Source organism: Protopterus annectens, chromosome 7.part0, assembly GCF_019279795.1.
Source record: "Protopterus annectens isolate FY-2018-M chromosome 7.part0, PAN1.0, whole genome shotgun sequence".
NCBI lineage: Eukaryota > Metazoa > Chordata > Ceratodontiformes > Protopteridae > Protopterus > Protopterus annectens.
Genome location: NC_056739.1, coordinates 542,637,190 through 542,652,911, shown reverse-complemented (window position 1 = coordinate 542,652,911; position 15,722 = coordinate 542,637,190).

Below are 15,722 nucleotides of genomic sequence, written 5' to 3'. Positions count from 1 at the left end.
CGTTTTGGGGTTTAGGAGAAGGCATCTATGTGTGAACCATTGCTCAACTGTATTGAATACTTGTTGGGTCAGATGGAGTAGTTCAGAAGAGGAGGGGGCTGAGAAAATCAGTGTAGAGTCATCTGCATATTGTATGCATGTAGCCTGGGGGATGGCAAGGTGAAGATCATTGATGAATATGGAAAAAAGTAGAGGTCCAAGGATGGAACCCTGGGGGACTCCGAGGTTGACAGGGAGATGAATGGATAGAGACTTGTGCCATAGTATGGCCTGTTGTCTTTTATCCAGGTAGGACTGGAACCACTTAATAGAGGATGTATCTAGTGACAGGGATTTTAGTACTGTGATGAGAATTTGGTGATTTACCATGTCAAATGCTTTAGACAGGTCACTGAAAAGGGCAGAAGAGAGTTTGTTAAGGTTGCTGTTGTTAATACAGTCTGTGAAGGAAAGAAGGGCAGTTGCAGTGCTATGTGAGGGTCTAAAACCATGTTGACAATTGGCTAGTAGGTTATTATGCATTAGATGATCAAGTAATTGTTTGTGGATGCATTTTTCCATGATCTTTGCCAGAAGTGAGAGAACGGCAATGGGGCGGTAGTTGGAGAGGTCTGTGGATTGTCCTCCTTTGTGGAGATGGATTATATGGGATAATTTCCATAAACTGGGAATAAAACTTTCAGTAATAGTCCTATTGATTAGGATAGAAATTAGATAAGCAATAGCTTTGGCTGATTGTTGTAAGAATTCAGCAGGTAGTTGGTCTGCTGAGGGGGAGCAGGGTTTTAGTTTCTGTGGAAGGGTAAGAATATATGATGTTGGGACAGGTTGTAAATGAAAAGTAGGGGGTAAGGTTGGTTGTTTGGGTGGTAGAGTGAAGTTGTTAGGAGATAGCTGACTGGCTAATGTTTGTATAGCATCTGTAAAAAAGTTGTTAAAGTCATTGGCTATGATTATTGGTGTTTTGTGTTCTGAATTTAGAGGATTTGGAGTAGTGGATTGTCCTGGGTGGAGTAGTTGGTTAATACTAGGCCAAAATTTCTGTGGTTTATTTGTATGGGCTTGTTGGGATTGGAGGTAGTAGTTTTTTTGTCAGTTGTTATAGCTTTCTTAGTTGAAATGCTTAAATGAAAATAAAATTCATGCTAAAATCTCAATTTAACAATAAAACAGTTATAACAGTGTTACATCATAAGTTAATATCATACAAATAAAGAAAACCTGAAAAAAATCAATATTTTCCAGTCATAACTTCAAAATGAAATAGATACCCTGGTTTGCATGGAGAGAAAGTCCTCAGTGTTCATCTGACAGCACAGAACTTTAGTTTTCCATAACAAATCATAAAACAGCAGTATTAAGCATACAAACTACACAATAGTAAGCTAGCGTTCCCAGAAGATTTAACAGCAGTAGTAAATAGCAAGAATATTAAAATAAAAAGTTAGCACACACACACACACACACACACACACACACACATATATATATATATAGAGAGAGAGAGAGAGCTAGAGAGATAAATAGATACAAGAAAACAGAACTAGATCAAAAGTATATAATATTAAAGAGGAAGGAAAGATCCCAAAAAGATCTTCCCTAAATCTGGAAGGTGTAATCTACCAATGCAGGCTACTGAGGTGATTCAACTGTGTGAGTCCTACAGCCGGCACTAAAAAATAAACAACTGATGGGAGTGGCTTAGACAATCCTCTATCACAGAGAGTCAGAGGAGGGTATTAAAGCTGCCTGTGTGGGTTTGTATAGGTAAAGGACCCATGTGTCACACAGAGAGTGTGAATGGTGAACATAGTGAAGAAATTAAACTAAATGTATATGTTAATGGATATGAAAGAAGAATATACTTTCACAAAAGAGAATGCAGGTATAGGAAAGCCAAGAATTTTTTGTTTAAATAGTATAGTATTTTGGACTGGGAAGGAATATACTTTGCACACTTGCCTTTCAAGCTTCTGTTATAATCTGTGATTTTATACTTCCAGTTTTTCAGCATTAGTAAGTTTGGAACACAATTTCAAGGTGCAACTATAGCTTATATCGTGCAAGCATTATACAGAGGTCTATAGCTCTCAGTTTCTTTACTCATGAATCAGGGACAACACAAAAAGTAATTGAGACCAAGGGCCTAAATCAGAAACAGATTTTAAATATTGCTCATATTTATCCAAAATTGTTCACTGAGGTTGATCACTGAAATCCATGGATGAATTTTCATTTCATCCTGGAGGTACAAAGTCCTGACAACCAAAGAATAGCAAACCATACATTAAAAATAAAATACATGCATTAACATTACTATATACATTTTAAGTTAACATTCACAAATTAATAAACCCTGTTCTAGTATATTTACATATATTCACGATAAGAAATGGAAGTGAAAGAAAAGCTAAGGGAGGAGGCAAAGAAGAGGAAGGAAATACGAAGGAGAGCTATTAAGGTAACAACAGTATTAGTCAGTATTTCTGTTAAATTGAACATTTACTGATCAGTAGTTTGAGGATTGATCACCGGTAAAAAGTGGACTTTGCTATGCGATGAGTGTAAAAGCATTTGCATTTAGACTTGCTTTGCAGGTATGACTTTAAATCATTTCAAAATAATGTAAATGAGGTTATTTCTTTCAAGTATGTGGGTGTTAATTCCAAGGTATAGGTTCTAGAGTCCAGAAGCAGTGGTTGGTATTTTGAAATTTGGCTCATGGGGTGTGTAGATGATAACGGTTTCTGATGGGGTAGATCAGAATATTTGGCAAGAGGTTAGAAGCTAGATGAGGGGAAAAAAAGTCGGGCTGTAGGAGTTAGAACACCTGGGATGTAAGTAGAAGTTCTGTCTTTTGATAAAACAGGAGTTTCAGAAAGGGAGGAGCAAATTTTAACAGAGATGTGTCAGTCACAGAGGTAGTTCCAGAAACAGGTTGTAGCTTTAGTCCTTAAGCCAAGCCCTAAGAATTGAGTAAGCAGATATGTTTTATCATCAAGCTAACATGCTTTTGTTAAGACAACAAAGATTGCACATGTAAGCTGTGCTTTGTCCATGTTTAGGAGTATTTCACCAATAAGAGTTCATAATGTGGTCATAGTGCTTTGATCTGCCAAATGCTGTGCTCCTCATGACAGAGGACTTTGCATTGCCATATACAGTGGACTAGTTGAGTGTAGACTTACTTCTCAAGTATGTTCCCTAAGGTAGGTAATATGGAAATTGGGTAGAAGTGTGAGGTTTTTTTTAGTTTGATTTTTTTTTGAGTAAGGTTATAACAAAGACTGATTTCCAAATAAATGGCATAATATCTTGTGTGAGATGTGAAATTGTAGCTGTGTAGAAGTGGTAAAGAAGTTGTCTAAGTCTTACATTCCTATAACAGCAGATGTTTAAATTTCTTCACTACTGTAGTAGCCTATGGGTTAGTGTCCTGCTTAGGACACAACACCAAGCCAGCTGGCCAAATCTCTAACTCTCATCCTTCTCATACACTCTTGTTGATAAGCTGCACCATTTTTGGAGACAGAAGTATATCAGCAACCAGCATGAGGTAAATATTCAGGATTTTGCTGCCCAGAGAAAGGGAGGGAGGGACAAAGGAAGGAAGGAACAAAGGAAGGAAGGAAGATTCATCCTGAGCCAACAACCAACATTCAATAATCACCATAAAAATCATCTACACAACAGCAATAACAACTGTAAAAAAAGGAGGCTGTGTCCTACCTCAACTATCTACAAAGGGGAATGGTGGGTAGGTACAGCTACTGCAGCAGTGATGCAATTTGAACATGTACTGTTATGGGTAAATGGGACTTATACAACTGTACTATGTTCTTCATTTTCAGTGCTACAGTATCCTATGGATAGATTCCCAAAGCTTAGCCTACCTGGAAGGAGGAAGGATACGGGTCCAGGAGCCCTTGGAGAATGGTCCTAGCAAAGCATGTCCTGGGCAAAGAGAAGGAATCCAATTTGTAGTTCTTTGTAAGATATGAACAAAGGACCAAGTTGTTGCCTCTAGAATACTTTTAGAGTCAACCCCCTTCCAGTATGCCATCAAAGAGTACAAAGCCTAGAAGAATATGGGAATTGAAAAAAACAATAGCGGAGGACAAACTTTTGCATATAGTCTGTGTAGACATGTGTGTTGGCTTTTCTTAGTCCCAGCATGGGAAACAGCTGTTTAGCTTTCCTAAAGGACTTGGTTCTGCCAAGGCAGTACCTAAGCTACCTGTGCATATCCAATCCATGTAGAATCTGTTCTCCCTTTTTTTTGGCACTGGGAAGAAAACTGGGAAATTGAAGGCTTGACCCAAGGTAACTTCAGGAACAGCTTCTGGTATTAATGAAGGATTAGTGAGTAATGCACCCATATCCCTTAGAATATTAGACAGGGTTCACCCACCACAACAGCCTGCAACTCAGATATCACAGCAACAAATAAAACAGTCTTCCAAGTAATGAACTACAAATCAGTCTGAGATGCCAGTTCAATTTTTTTAGAACAAAACTGAGATCCTGAAGAGGAGGAATTTTCTTGAAATGGGGCCTCATGCCCAACACTTCTTTCAGAAACTGTTTGACCACAAAAATAGAAGAAAGAGGGGAACCATGAGCAGAGAAGCTGAGATAGTTGCAAGATGAGCTACTTAAAGATGACTTGTCATATGCTTCCATCAAGGTGCATCTTGCAGTCATCTCAGCTGAAACACTTTGATATCCTTAAGGGGTCATATGCATATATCCCATGTGCCTCCATTACAGGAGGTTTAGGGTTTTACAGAATGAGAGCTATAGCTTGGCTGGGTTTTTCTTGCAGTTTTTACTTTCTAGTAACAGGTTTTCTTGCCTCCTTTAGTACCAGCTGCACATCCTTGTGAAAAAATGTGCCAAAACGTATTAAAATTCAATCATCCAGGCCACCAGCTGTAGTTGACTGATGTTGAGTAGATCACTTTTTCCTGGGCTAAAAGGGAGTCACCACAGTGACCAAAAGGGAGTCACCACAGTGAGTTTTAATAATTCTTTTGAATCTTTAGAACTACCTTAAAAATAATAGGAAAATGTGGAAAAGCATACAGGAACATTTTTGACCAAGGAAATGACACATCACCTGTTCTCTCTGCTTGGCTACAAGGACATTCTAAACAGAATTTTTCCAGTTGTCTGTTTTGTAAGGAGGCAGACAGATCTACTTGAAGTGTCACCCCACATCTGAATCAAGTTCTGAATATGCTTATATTGAGTTTTTACTTGTGAGGGTCTGTCAAGGATCTTTTAAGTTTGTCTATCTGTCACAAAGTTTTGCTCTGATAGAATTTTGGAGGCCTGAAGAGTCAGAAAATGCTGAAAAGCCAACTCTAAAGCCATCATTGCCAACTGGAAAAGAGGGTATGACCTAGTACCCATTTGTTTGTCGAGATACCACAACACTATGGTGTTACCTGAAACTACCTGTAAAGGGCCTGGAGCCCATAGATTGTGTAGACATTTCAAAACATGGATCACTGCTAGGATTTCCTTGATGTTTATGTGCTTTGGCCTGTCCAAAGAGTGCCACAGACCTTGCATTTTTCACTTGCACTCCCATGGAAAATGCACCTCAAGCATAATCTGAAGAGTCTGTAGCAGGATGGACTGAACTTGGGTTGGAAGAGAGAGAGGAAGCCCTGGACTGAGAGCCATTTAGTCCCACCACCACTGCAATTCTCATCTTTCAAACCCCAACACAGGAAAGCTCAAGGAGTGTAGGTGCTGGGTTGAAGAATTTGTTAGATAACATTGGATTTTTTTCATGCGTAACCTGGCAAGTGGTATCATGAGAATCACAGATGCCATGAGGCCTAGCATCATGAGAAATTTTCTTGCAGGAGCCTGAAACTGTTGAGAACAACTCAGAAAGATATGCTAGTAAGTTATTACCTTTTCATTTGGAAGGAAGGCTTTTTGCTTGAGTGTATCTGTTTGACACCCCAAAAATACAATTTTATAACAGAAGACAAGACTTTTGAAGATTCAAGTGAAATCCCACATGACAGGAGGTTGGACACTTTTATTTAGGACTTGAAACATATGGTAGAAGACTCTGGAAATATGAAAGCCATCTAAATAAGGAAGAAATGTGGATGCCGTGCAATCTACAGTGAGCCACAACTGGGGTAGGCATTTTGTGAACACTTGAGGTGCAGTGTAGAGCCCAAAGGGTAATGTAGACCACTGAAAATATGATCCTATATACAGGAAACCTTAAAATTTCCTGAAAACATTGACAGTGGTGGGTATGTGATGTTAATCATCTCTGAGATCCAGTGTTACCATAACGCAATGTTTAGGGAGCAGTGCAAGTACTGAGTGCTGGGTCAACATCTTGAATTTTGGAACTTTCACATATAGGTCGAAAAAAGACATATCTAACTACAGGTCTCCACGTGCACTGTTTCTTTGTTACCCTAAATATCTTGTAAGAAAAACCTTTGCAAGTAGTGGTTCTATGACTCCTGCTTCTAATGTTTGTTGAAACACTGGTCGAAACAAGTCTGTCTGGTTTGTGGGATGTGAGAGAATTCCCCCTGAAAGTAGGAGGAAAGTCCACCCACTCCCAAATGAATCCTTTCTAAATCACCTTCCACACCCATCTGTCTGAAACCATCTGACTCCAGGCTAAGCGGCTGAGGGTCAGTTGATGTGTGAGAGAGGTAGGTAAGTGGGGCAGGAGGTGTCGGTAAGGGGACCAAATTCATAGAATAGTCATTCATTAGCTGGAGCTTGACTCTTTTTGGGAAAGGTACTTCTTTTATCTGGTTTGGAAGAGTTATCCTCCTGCCATTTTCTTTTGTGGACCTGCTTGTTATTAAACTTGGATTTCTGTTTATTCTGCTATCTAAAGGACTGAGAAGAGGCCTTGTTAAGGGAGATGGCACCTGAAAAATCTTACAGACTCCATGCATCAATTTCCCTCTGTCATCCCACTGTTTCAGGATCTATATAGCTGGAGGCCCAAATACCAGATCTGGGCTAAGTGGAGAATTAAGAATTTCAGACTTCAAATCATCAGAAAAATTCTGATTATGTAGCAAAACAAATCTTTTGTTCTTACCAGAAGAAGTAGAAACTCTAGCTACAATGTTAGTGCAATCATGCATTCTTCTCAGAGCATGTTTAGAAACTTGAGTCAAGTTAAAAACAATCTGCCTTCTAAAGATAATGAAGTAACAAACATTTTCAATGTATAAGCACATTTCAACACAAACTTCCACATATAGTCCTAATAATTTAAGATCCTAAAGGTCGACATAGTAGAAGTTAACAGTCTCTTTTGTTTGTCTAACAACTTGCCCTCCTTAAAAGTGGGTACTGAGTTAGAGGAAGCGAAACATTTCTTATTAGCTGTTGCTGCTGTAGGTATTGCAGCAGAGTCAGCTGATCGTTGAGAATGAAAAACATTTATAATCTGAACAGACCCTATACTGCTTATCAGTTTTCTTTGGAACAGCAGGCAATGAGTCAGGAACCTTACATGCACCCATACCCCTCAACTGCCCAGATTTTCATATAATGTCCAGATTTTTGCCTCATATCTTTGGTCTATTGCTCATAAAATTTGTTATTTTTCTAGATTTTTGTGGAAAATCGGTGAGGATCGATTTCACAATATAATGACAGGCATTTGAGTTTTAGACTTTGTATCATTCAGAAAATGTACAGTAACACAACACCTTTTATTCTAGCAACTTTCTAAGAGCATTATTTAAAATTTGTCCCTATTTTTGGGGCTTTGTCCAGTTTTTTTGTGCCAAGAGGTTGAGAGCTATGCATGCACCTTTAAAATTGTCTTCTAGAGCTGGCAAAATGGGTGTAATAGGTGCAGAATTTTGAACTTCATCTTCTAATAGATAATAAAAATCTGCCTAATTCTAGGGGAGACCCTGTTTGCTCCCAAGTGAAAATATCCTTGAGTCTAGAAACATTCTCAGGAAAAGGGGTAGAAAACTATATAATAATAAGTTCAGTTTTGCTGTAAGTGTCAGAGTTCTGGAAGATGGATTCCCGAGGAGAATCACCCCTGTCTTTGTCACAATCCTCATCCTCTGAAAACATATACTGTTCAGTGGCAATACCTGCACTAGAAATGTGAAAAGGTAAACAGCTCCCAGAACTGACTGCAAAACCACTCTTAGCCAAACATATAACAACTGCATTATATACCAAAACAACCAGATCATCTACCTTGTAATTTTTTATTTCTTTTTTCTAGGATTATCCCTGTTGGGGAATAATCAGAAACAGTCTACTGTCACTGGCAAGATGTATCTTTCCTCAGACATCTCCTGTTCTTAAAGTGCTTGGTTTTCTCATACCTGTGACAGGTACTGGAACAGCCCCTGAGGACATGTCTAACTTCAGTTCATAGCAACTATTACAACTACACCACAGGGAGTCAAGACAATAGGTTATTGGTCTGTGGAACCTTCTTTGGCACATCAGAGTCACTAACTGTAGGTGGAGACAATAATTTTACTTGTGTTTTTTTTATAGATTCAAGTGAAGTGAAGTAGCAGGACCAGTAATATTAGCCATGCTGTAGCCAGAGAAGAAATCTGATTACCGGTACAGTAAGCTCAGTAACACTGGCAGAAGGTAATAAGCACCAAGCACTCTTATCTTCCCAAACTAGTAAACACAAGCAGTACACTGAAAATAGTGTCACTAGACCTTAAATATTAGTCAGAAATATCACAGAACATTTATTACCTCAAATATTAGTTAACATTTTAATAATGTTAAAAACAGTAAGTGGGGGGGGGGTTACATATTCTGAATGTGAAAGCATAGCCCAAATACTTAATGTTTTTATAAAATAACAGTTTTCCACACAAAACTGAACAATAAACCAAATAGAGCAGAAACAAATATAATCCCAGACAGAAGCCAGTTTCTTAAGGTGGATTATCACAAATAACTTTATATTAAGATAGACCAAAAGTAATACCACAAATATTCAATAAAAAAAATTATGTTTGGAAGGGGTCCCCCATAAGGGGTCTTATCTGTTAGGCAAGAAGCTTTTGATAGACTGCTGTCCCCTGGAGCCAGAGAGATGCTTCTCCTTGAGGAGTCAGAGTACTGGAGATTTATCTCACTCTTGTTGATATGCTTCCCTCCAAAAAGGATGCAGCCTAACAGCAGCCAGAGTGAGTGAGTGAGTGAGTGAGTGAGTGAGTGAGTGAGTGAGTGAGTGAGTGAGTGAGTGGGGACTTAAAGTTTGGCAAGCTGGCCAGGTGCTGTGTCCTTGACAAGATACTACCTACAGGCTACTGCAGCAGTGAAGAAATTTGAACATCTACTGTTATGGGTAAGTAGGGCTTGTACAACTGTACTTTATCACTCTTACACATCTACAATTTCATGTCTTACACAAGACGTCATTCCAACTATACAGAAATCAGTCCTTGTTTTTTGCTATCCCCACTATGGTATGGTATTCCAGGCAAAGATAAGGTGCATTCTCCCAGGGCCTTGTTCTCTTTGATGGCATAGTAGAAAGGAGTAGACTCTAGAAGTACTCTAGAGGAAGCAACTTAGCCCTCTGTACCTTCACAGAACACTGCAAACTAGATTCCTTCTCTAGGTCCAAGACAGGTTTTACTAGGACATTTTCCAGGGCCTCCTGAACCCTTATTCTTCCTCTTCCCAGGTAAGGTTAGCTTTGGGGAATCTTCCAATAGGCTTCTACAGCAGTGAGAATGAAGAACATAGTACAGTTGTGTAAGTCCTTCTTACCCATAACAGTAGATGTCATATTCCTTCACTGCTGCAGTTGGCACATCCACCTGCCATCTCTCTTTGTAAATTGCTGAAGTGGGACACAGCCTCCTTTGTGTCAGTTGTTATTATTGTTGTTGTTAAGGTAATTTTTATGGTGATTATTGATTTCTGGTTGCTGGCTCAGGATGAATCTTTCTTTCTTCCTTTCTTGGGGCAGTAATATCCTGAAAATTTATGTTACATTGTTTGTTGAAATACTTCTCTCTAAAAAGGGTGCAATCTGCCATCAGCCAGAGTGAAAGAGGGGAGGGAAGTTAAGAGCTTTGGCCAGCTGGCTTGGTGCTATGCCCTTGGCAGAACACTACCCATAGGCTACTGCAGCAGTGAGAATGAATAACTTCAAGAAAAAAAGTCCCTGCAATAGTATAAGACCATGAGAGCAAGTTGTCTGCACCTGTAGAAGCATCTAATGGGATTTGATCAGGTAGATGGAGGTGAACTTTTTGTTTAATTACTTTGAGACCGGAGTAGTAATGAGTGGAGGGGTTGGGGTTTCAGCTGGAGGGTAGTTTGTGTTTGCCTGTGTATTTCGTTCTAAACTCTTTTAGGAATCCTGATAAAGTAAAGGAGGTACCGAATGAATGTAATGAGGGGTAGATGGGCAGACCTATTAGTCATTGCTGACTCTGCCATTGTGTGTCATTAGAGCGACCGGATTTCATTATGGTGACTTTAATCACTGTGTAATGTATTGTGTGAGCTGGTGGTACATTTTTTGGGAGATTTCCCCCTTTTCTTCACTGTTGTGTGACTGTGGAGTTGATATGAATATTTTATGGGAGGGAGACCCCCTTGCAAAAAAGATTTTTTTGTGTTTTTTATAGTTTTTTAGCTCATTGTTTTTCACACAGCTTGGTTTGGGTGTGAGAGGTTTGCAATTGTGGACCATTTAAGAGAGGAGAGGTGTGTTTTGAGTTTATCAGTCTTGTCTTAAGATTTGTTTTTCAAGGTTTTAAGCTTGGTGGGAGATTTATAGTAAAGTTTTGGATGATGAACATGTGACATTAGTCTTTAAAACGAGGAAGATGTATGACAGTTTGAGGAGGATGTATGATAGTTTGAAAAGTGGTAGAAGGTTTACTTGTGATTATTAGGTTAAGGAGAGCATGAGTGGAGGATTGTGTTTGGTCAAGCTGATTGGTCTAGCAGTTGGATGAGGTTGTAGTCAGCAAGGAGTTCAGAGACGTTATTATTTAAAGGGATTAAGAAACTGATGTCAAAGTCACCTAAAATTAGGAGCACTTTACATCTGGGTACACAGTTGAGGATGTCATGAACATTATTGTGCTAGTTACTTAAAAGTAATAAGTTACTATTACTAGTTGCTTTTCAGTGAAAATAATATATTACTATTACTTATTACTTTTCTAAAAATAAAAGTAGTATATTACTATTACTAGTTATTAACTGTCACTCTTCCGGTCAGGATAAAACAGATGAACATTTGTGGGTTCAGTTCAAGCAGCTTTATTTCACACAAACACATCAGGAATGAGGCTTAGCAACTTAAACTTAAACTTATAAACAGACTGACTACCACACTCATACACGATAAGACTCTGGCTGTTCTCTCAAAATGGCACTGCTGCCTGCACATGCTATTTGTTTATGTGCATGCGCCTACATCTGGAAATGCTTCTTAAAGTTACATACACACACTCTGTTCTACACTAACTAAAGCAATGTGTTACTTTTATATAAGTATAGTTTATCAATTATAGTATTGATATTTACTCACACAAGTAAGCATATGCATATAGCTCAGATAGAACGCTATGGTAAGTGCATAACTTCTTTATCTGAAGTTGTTTTTCATTTGGTCTTCAATCTGTGGGACAGAGTCTGTAACTACATAACTCTTGGGAGGCCCTCATGGAAGGATATTCTGGAGCACAGCAGAACCAAAGGAGGTCCTGTTCCTGGAAATAATGTCCAATTTGTAATGAGATATAAAGGTATGTGAATTAGATCAAGTAGCCACAGAGCAGATATCATCAATAGGAACTCTAGACCAAAAAGCTGCAGAAGTGGACACAGACCTGGTAGAATGAGCCTTGATAGGTACAGGTAAGTGTATTCATTTAATGGAATAAACAAGTGAAACACAGCTTGCAAGCCAATTAATCATAGACACTTTGGAAATTGGTTTCCCCAAATTAGCTTTCAAGAAGGATACGAATAGCTGATCAGACTTCCTGAAATGTTTAGTTCTATCCAAATAAAAACCATAATTGTCTATGTACATCTAGTATATGAAGTTTGTATTCCCCTTTGTTTTGAAAATTGGGGAAGAAAACTGGGAGATTGATGACCTGATTGATGCTAGCCTCAGATGCAACCTTGGTCAGGAAAGAAGGGTTGGTACGCAAAGTCACTCTGTTCTTGTGGAAGATCAAGTAGGGTGGCTTAATAGATAAAGCTTGAAGTTCAGGCACTCTTAGCTGAAGTGATGTTGGCTACCTAGAAGGCAGTCTTCCATGACAAGAACTTCAAATCAACATTAGCTGCTGGTTCAAAGGGAGGTGCAACCAGTGCTTGCAAAACCATAGGAGTGGGATCCTCGACAGGTGGGTGAAGAAGGAAAGTGCCCGTAAGAAAGGTCTTGCACAACTTAGATGAGGCTAAAGGTGATGAATTTTCTGCCATGTGAAAATTAGAAATGGCTTCCAATTGTACTTTCACAGCAGAAAAACTAGCTCCGCTATGAAAAATGGAAACTAGAAAATATAAAACAGCAGGAATGACAGTTTGTAAAGGGATCCAGCTGATTTTGGTGAGACAAATTGGAAAACCTCTTCCACTTGCTATTATATATTTTCCTGGTGGAAGCTTTATGTGCTGCAAGTAAAATTTTTCTAGCTGGGGAAGACAGTCCAGGATTTCTAGCCATTGTTGGAATTGAAGCAACCAAGCGGTCAATTTCAGGCTGGATAGAGCTAGGTGAGAGTGCCCTGAAGGATGCAACATAAGGTCTGGAACAGAATCCAGAGTCCATAGTGGACAAACCAGGTGAGACCAAAGGAAGGGAAAACAAACTTGCCGAGACCAAAATGGGGCAATGAGGATTACTTTGCTCTTCAACCTCTGAGCTTTCTGGAGGCATTAGGGAATGAGAAGAAGAGGAGGGTAAGCATAACGCAGACTGGGGGTCCAAGCATAGACTAAAGTAACTCTCAGTGACTGTCCCTGAGGAGGAATCAAGGCAAAAAACTCACTGCATTTGGTGTTGAAAGGAGATATGATGAGATTGCAGAAAGGTTGACCCCATTTCTGAAAGATCATGTTTGCCACTGAAGGGTTCAGAGACCACTCATGAGACATCAGAATGGTCTTTTGAACCAGGTCGCTAGAATGTTTGACTTTCCCATAATGTGTGCTGCCACTAGAAAATGGTTGGAGGAGATCACCCATTGCCACAACCTCATGGCCTCTTGACATAAGAGGTAAGATTTGGTTCCTTCCTTCTTGATGATGTACCAAAAAACTGACGTTGTCTGTCTGAACTGAAATGGTTCCTGAGGGAAGAGAGGTTTGAAGACCTTGCAATGCTAGGTTCACTGCTCTCATCTCCAGGACATTTATAATCAAATTGGTCTCTAATGAGGACCAGATGCCACAGACTGTCTGACACAGGTAATGCCCCACCCCCCCAAGCTGAGAAGCATCTGTGATCTCCATGGCCTTCTGGGGAGGAAGGATAAAGGAACAACCTTGCTCGAGAACCTGTGGTTGAAGCCACAAGAGAAGGGTTTCCTTGCATACTTGAGATAGTCTGACCAGGTGATTCAGAGGATAACATAGGAGAAGTCTGACCAGGTGATTCAGAGGATAACATAGGAGAGACCATTGGACTGTTAGTGTCCACTGAAGTATTTTCATATGGAGATGAGCTCAGGAAGAAGAGTTATGGTGGCAGCCATGGAGTCTAATGTCCTTAGAACAAAACATGCTGGAGGTGAAGGGATGTAGTGGAGGCACTGTCTGGAAGGAGAAGAGCTAAGCAATGTGTTGTGTCCAGATAGGCTCCAATGAAGTCTATCACCTGGACTGGATGTAGATGCGATTTCTCTCGGTTGATGGAGATGCCCAAGGTTGAGGCTAGTTGAAAGAGGTAGTCTCTGGCTTGGAGGAGTTGATGCCTGGTGGGAACAGTGAGGATCCAATTGCCTAGATAGGAAAACACATGGAATCCTTGCAGTCCCAGGTAATCTTCCACTACTCCCATACATTTGGTGAACACCCTGGGGGCTGTGGTGAGACCAAAGGGGAGTACTCTGAACTGGTAATGATTGGCTCCCAGCCAGAAGTGGAAAAACCTTCTGAATCACCTGTTCATTTTGATATGATAGTACGCATCCTGAAGGTCTTCTCAGAACATCCAGTCCAGTCCTGTGACCATTTGGAACTTTGAATTGGCAGCTGATTTGCTCAGGGCAGTAAGATCCAAAATGGGTCTGAGGTCCCCCATTTTCTTGGACACTGAAAAGAATCTGGAATAGATGCCTGATCCAAGCTAGTTTTGGGGGGATGGTCTGGATGACTCATTTTTGTGAGCAGCTTTGAAATTTCTAATGACATAGCCTCCCTCTGATTAGGTGGAACATCAGTGAGGGTCTTAACTGGAGTGGGATTTTGGAATAGGGGTATGACATAACCTCTGGATATGCTGTTTAACACCCAATGGTCACTTTTGATGGCTTCCCAAGCTGTTGGGTGTACAGATAAAGGTTTCCCAAATGCATCTAGAGATGAGCAGTCGGGCAATCATTCAGGATCACTGATTGGGCCTGTCCGAGAAGGTATCTCAAGACCCCAGGTTTATTGGACTCCCTCTGCCATGAGGGCAGTGTCTGCTATTTGCACCATTTCCCCCTCTCACTCTGGAGGAAAAGTCTCCCTGTGAGTCCAGGAAAGGACCTTGAGATCTTCTGAACCGCAACTTTTTACCACCATGTTGGTTCCAGGAGAAGGAATGTTGAGGGGTGACAAAACAGATTCTGATGACAGACAAGGTCTTTCCTTCCTTCTCACTTTGGGAGAGTGTGTCTATAACTGTAGGACCAAACAAGGATGATCCATCAAAAAGGGCATTGGTGAATGACTCCTTGAAGTGTTCCATGAAATCACAAAGCCACATCCAGGCATGGCGCCTAATAGCAATGCCCAAACCAGATGCCTGTGAGGCACCTTCTGCAGCATGCGAGATTAGCCTTATGGATGTATTTGCTATACTGGAGGAAAAGGTCTTCTGTTCCACTGTAGACATGGACCCTGGGGTAGGACTAGAGAGCTCCTTGACGAGGTCTCTCTGTAGTGTGGTTATATGTGCCAAATAGTTCAGAGCTTGCAGTGTGAAGGTCACTGAAGCACAACACCTGCTTAATGAACCTGTCCACCACCCTGGACTCCCTATTAGAGGGGGTGGACAGAGGTGCTTTCCTAGGCCAGCTCCCTCTTGGTGGCTGCTACAACCACCATGGCATTAGCTGGGACACCCTTAGTCCAATGGGGTCAATCAGATGGGGCACTAGGGATTTTGTATGGGCATTTCAGAATGGGCTCTACTGTGTCTGACTCTTTCCATGCCCTGTGAGAGATCAGATCAATAAGTGTGTGCATAGGGGGAGGCACCCAAGATGTAGATGGGCCTGACCTGAAGGCTTCCAGGAACACCAATTCCTCAGTGTTAGGGTTTTGGGCAGACCGCAACCCTTCTGAAACAGGATCTCCATGATATCACCAAAGGAGATATCTGCAGGTTGGGATCTTGGGGACCCTCACCCTTAATCCAAATCAGTGTCCTCAGTGAGGGATTCCCGGGGGAATCCAAATGCCTCCATTTGCAAAAATGCTTATGATGGCCCTCCTCGGTGGGGTGCTCCAAGGAGGTA